A 5,980-nucleotide genomic window follows, 5' to 3' on the forward strand; every position below is an offset into this window, starting at 1 on the left:
AAGGCCTTCATTGCAGCCTGGCTCGTTAGACTGCAGAGGTCACTAGAACAGTCAATTGCATATGTACTAATTGCAGGTAACAAATGAAAATGATAGAAAATATTCACCAGTATGATGTAGTTAAAATTAATGTGAATAATTAAGTATTTAGGGTAGCAACTTGAATGTATCTGAGCCCGATTTCTACTTAGATCTTTCATGTCCACTTTTATAAACTTTTATTGTAGAGCTAGCTGCTTGCTTGCCTTTTCTTTTTTTTTTTTTTTTTGGTGACCATTTCCAGAGGAACTAAGACTAAAAGCAGCTGCTGACTTCAGACGATCACATCTGCATTAGGTAGCACAGTGCCTTCCCCGGCGGGCAGTGGTCACCCACCCACGGTGCTTTGTGCCCTCCACCTTTACCTTCTCCAGCAGCAGCACTTTCTCAGAGGAATCTTTGTGCTTACTCAATCCATAACATCCAGCCCCAGCGTTTTTTCCAATGCATGATCCTTTTCTTCAAATGTCCATGAAGAATGAAACTAATTTAGCCTTCCACTGGTTGTGAATGCACCTTCCAGTTCATTTCACTGTCAAGCTCCAGACACATTATATCCACTTCTTCCAGGAAACATTACCTGCAACAAAACACCGGAACCAACCGGCACACCTGCTTCCTACCACATTTTCCTAAATACCGAGTGCCCAGTCTACCCTGCAGTGGACTCACCAGGTCACCACAGACTTGGCTGCAAACCAGGCTATCAGCAAACCCGGTTTGCCTCAGTGTCCGACTGATGGGGAGGCTGTGCCTTTGGAGAAAGCTGTGCTGGTGGTGCTCTGCTTGCTCGCCACTTTTCCGCCAGCCTGGCAGCAGGATTTTTGCCTGCCAGGATTTACATGGCCCGTCACAAAATGCCACAGGCAGGACTTAACCTGCCCTGAGAAAGTGGTTTGGTACTTCCAGCTGATGAAGACTCTGATGGCAGCTCAGGCTACTCTGCTTGACTCAGCCGGCAGCTCTGCAAGAGAGAGGATCTCACCATCGGGATCACTCAGGCAGGCAGCAACGCAAGTAGGAAAGAGTCAAGATGAAAGCAAATGCCTTCCGTGGCACCGGAGGGCCCCAGCACTGGCTCTGGGCCTCTACCACTGTGGTCAAGCCTTGCTCCAGCTCTCCCCTCCTGTCCCGGCTGCTCGTAGCTCCAGGGCGGGGCACTCTCCTTCCCGAAAATCCCACTCTGGGCTTGAGGAACCTGCCTCTACTTTGCACTAAGATTTCACAGAGAGAAAAGATTCCCTCCCTCCCCCTTTCCCCCCAGGATCAGGGCTCTTGCCCTGTCTCAGATTACACTTCCACGAAGCGAGGGCTGGCAGAGCAGGCAAAGGAAGCAGCAGTGCAGACGGACAGACCACGCTCTAGCCATGCCCTGCGCGCTGGGTACAGGCACTCGCACAGGTCCTTCCTGTTCTGCAGAGCTCTGGAACTCTGCCTCCTCTCATTCACTGTGCAAAATCCTTGACAGACACGGTAAGGGCACAGCTTGCTTTAGAACCCGGTGCTCACAGAGGGATCTGGTGTCCAATTCGGTGTGCTATTTAGTTAATTTTTGTAGGTTCTTAAATTGCATGTTGCATTAGAATAATCATTTTTTAACTGTCTTCATTGAAAATAAGACCTGAAGCGGATTAATTTTCCTTTTAAGCATGAAGTAGGTAACAAAATTAATTCACTGCTCAGAACATCATTTGTACAGCCACCTCTTATCAATCCTACCTATTCTGAGACACTGCTACCCAAAAGCCACACTATACAAATTCTGCTTTTGTCCATGGATCACCAATATTGTACATTATATGATCCCCACAAGTCCCCTTTTGTGCTGTCCATCACTACATGCCCAAATCACAAGACTGAAAATGCTGACTGCACATTCCTTACAAATTACTGGATCCTATGGATGGTCTGAGAATTTATACATGTGCTTCTACCCATACATGTCCCATACTAATGGTCATCTTTTTTCCCTCTCCTTGTTATAATAAAAACATCATCCCTCCCCTCAAATAAGAAAATAAAAGCAGTTATTAGCTTGATTTCAGGAAGAACACTAAGGCAGAAAAATCAGGTTCAATACTGGTAAGCAGCTAATCCATATTTTCATCTGTTTAGTCACATTATATATGGCTTTCTTATACCAGAGGAGATGCTTGATGAGTGCAATATTTTCTGTTTACCAAAACCCTGAAGTTGCTTTTGGAAACTCTTCCCCGGGATTTTACAACTTGTAACATGAATGTTCTAATAGTTACATTTAACATTATGTATTTAATGAAGTATTTACCTCACCTGAATAGTACTTTGATAAAGCAAGGCATGGGGAGACAAGCTGAAAAGGAAAATCTTTAACTGGAGATGTAGACTATCTCTTGTGAAACAGACAGGAGTCTTTCCAGATGCCTAAGAGAACTTTCAAAATTTCCATTTCTTGTAAGAGCCAAGCTGAAAGTGTAACCCATCTACCCAGCGTGTACATGATACTTACTACTCTCCTTAAACTTGCTCTCTGCACACAAGCAATGGACTATTTCACAGCAAAGGAGGTTGCTCTGTGAGACAAGTGTGTTTTTGAGACCAGCATTGCAAAGTACTTCTATCTCCAGCTATTCATTTCTACAACACATGTCAGCAATTTCTGCTTTTTTAGATGCTGATCTGCTGGTTACCATCCAGCCCTGCTAAAAAGGGACCAAAAATGAAGGCTGCTATTCTCCAGATGCCTCTGCCCCTTGCACGACAAAACAGGAATGTAACTGGATGACCCTCTGTCAGGAAAACCAAGAATATTTAAGCAATACAGGGAAAAAACCCCATCTGACACTCAAACAAATCCTGTAAACCACTAGAAAAGTTGCAAGGAAAACATAAAGCAAATTAGTACTTGAAAAATATCTGCTGGAAAGCAGAGTGGGGAGACTTCAGGCTGGGATTCTTTGCAGTTTTTCCTCCTCCCACGCTCCCCCTCTACCCAGCTGTTTGTGATGAAACGTGAACAGTCAACAGCATCCTTTCACTTGTGTCCCTCAGTAGGCTGAGGGGAAAATTCCTGGCAATCAATTTCCTATCAGAACACCTAGCATTGGGAATCTGTCACCTTGGCTGGAATCCAGCTCAGGTAATTTCTACAAAGAAATATCAAACTGCAGCATGCAACAAACAAATCTACACAGCATTATTCTGCTGTCCTTTTGAAGAGAAGAATAAAGAGAGCTGAACTAATATTTGACTAGATATAACACCTTACAGCATTATTGAATCACACCTCCAAAGGTACTGGTTCTTACACCTCCTGTGGGGCACCTGATCCAAATCCTCAAACCAGTTAGAATTCACTTGTTAGAGACAATTTAAAACCAGGAGGATACAAGAAATCAAAAGCAGCATCACACTTTCAAGACAAGTTCAGATACTAAGATACTGCAACAGTATGAAACAATGACAACATTACCAAACACAATGTCAGGGGAGATTCGGTGTATTCCAAAACTCTCTATCGTGATGCTGCAGATTATATAGTGGATGAATAAATAAGGGAAATAGGTTTTACTTGAAAGCAATGCATTTTGTTATTAGAGCTTTTTACTACAACAACTTTTGTGCAATACATCAATGAAACCCGGTATGCAGAAACATAAAAGCTTGTTGGGAAAACACTGGCAGTTTCGATAACTGAGTAAAGGTATCTGTTATTTATGGCATTTTTATTGTCACACTCCATGGCAATATGCAAGTCCCAGCTGAATTTCTACTTGACCCACTTCTGCTTTCTGGAAGATACCAGTGTAAGTGTAGTGACTGTGCTACCTACACATTTTGCAATCTATTGCTGGCTGTAAGACTCAATCACTCAAAATGAATTATTTTATCTTTTATATTTTTAAATATAAACTGAACAAATGCATTCAAGGTAAGAACCTGACCTGGGTACACAAACAGTACAGAAAAGCAAGAGAAAAAAACACATTTTGTGCACATTCCTGACAAAATTATCAGTGAGAGTTAACTGTGTTACATAAATCCAGATATTCACATAGCACATTACTCAGCAGAAAGATGGACTGGAAGCCATTCCCCTCTCTCAAAGCAGTTAAACATTGAAAAAGAAGTTCTATGAAAGGACTAGGCTTTATAATGTTACATACTGAAAGAACTCAACTGTAAAAGCTGAATCTGTGGAAACCCCCAGACACCAGAGAGAGAATTTCAATTTCTCCATTGTACACTCAGGGCATTCCAGACTGAGCCAGAGGACACTGGACAAACCAACAACCAGGATCATTCTGCAATCCAGGACTCTTTCTGCAGCAGTGCCCGGGCACTATGGGCACAGGCATCAAGCACTGGGCAAGTCAAGAAAACCCTGTGTATCTTCATCATGCCACAACATGCAGCAGTGCTGGCAGCAGCTCCATTTCCTGCATGCAATCCTCAATACTAGAGAAAGCTGGCAAAAACTCACCATTGGTTTACTTGCCACTGTTTCTATGTAGCAATGAAACTGCAGACTTGTGCCTTTTCACTGCCCCAGCTAAAGCAAAGGGGCCTCAAGAGAGCCTGTGTTACTCTAGGTCACTTTGCATGCACGTGTATCACTTGCATCTTTCTTCCCAGCCTCACTCACAGACATCCACAGGGCCAAATATAATTTTGTAACGGTTTACACTCATTAATCTGCCCTCATTAGACAAAATAGCAAAATGGAGGGAAATAAATCTATAACCAGAGATCAGATTCCATTTATGGGCCTGCTCTAGCAGGGCTTTCACTACAGAACAAGGCAGTCCAAGATCTACTACTTTCTACAGATCATCTGTGATGATTTAAGAAGTCCAAACAAATGGGATGCCAAGGCTGAATACGACCCAGCTCAAGTTCACTTTTAGAAGCTTCTTGCCAGTAACTGGGACATAATGAACAACTCAGAAGTGCAAAGACCATGAGGTGGGAAATGTGGACATGAAATACAAAATCTTTGTTCATAAATCAAAACTGACAAAAGATTGCTTCTCCAAACCTCCATTACTGATATGCTATTCAATTTTCCTAAGAATTAGTAACATTTCTGGGAATATTACTAAGAAGCTTTAGCTCATACACAGCATCAATGTGGGTCATATACAGAACCTTGTGGGGTTTGGTCCAGCAAGTCACACAGCCTATAAGAGCTGCCTGTTCTTCCTCAGATTATTTGTGCTTCAGGAGACTGATCAAGTTCTGTATAGGTTGTAAAACTTTTCCTTGTTTTTGTTTTTTTTTTTCCTTTATTCTTTACCCATTTAATTTCCTTTCCAACATAAACGCAGACTGTACATAGTATCTGAAACACTATTACATCAAAGCAATATAGAGAAAGATTACAGTCATTCTAACAAATGCTTTTTTCCTTAAATACTGTAAAAATCTGTATCACTCCAGCAACTGTCTCACAGGGCCCCTCACTGAAGAATGAGATGAGGCCTGCTTGTTTTAACAACTGCTTTCAGCTCAGCAGTTTAAGGTAAAAATACCCCAGCAAAATATTTCAGACATTTCAGTGTGCCTAAAATGTTGGTATCTTGAATTCTAGACTCATTTTCTTGTATGTTCACATGTACTGCTGAAATTCAGGAACAAAGTATTTCAGATGCAATTCTTTCAAATCCATTTAAATAAATGGTGCTCAACGTCAAAAATTAAACATGCTGTCAACAATCTGTACAAAGGTAAAGGTGAAAAATATAATTTGATTACAAAAGAATTTAACACCCTCTGTACACCACAGATAATGCTTTTCATAAGATAAATTTATCACCATCCTCATTGAATCATTCTGAGATGTTATCTCCCAGTTTTTAAAACATGTATTTTCTGTGTACTTATATACAATTAGTGTTTTTATAGTATTTCCTACTTGACTGTGAACAGTTCAGGTATTATACAATGACTCAACTGAGATGAA

Source organism: Aphelocoma coerulescens, chromosome 6 (genome assembly GCF_041296385.1).
Source record: "Aphelocoma coerulescens isolate FSJ_1873_10779 chromosome 6, UR_Acoe_1.0, whole genome shotgun sequence".
In the NCBI taxonomy this organism is placed as follows: domain Eukaryota; kingdom Metazoa; phylum Chordata; class Aves; order Passeriformes; family Corvidae; genus Aphelocoma; species Aphelocoma coerulescens.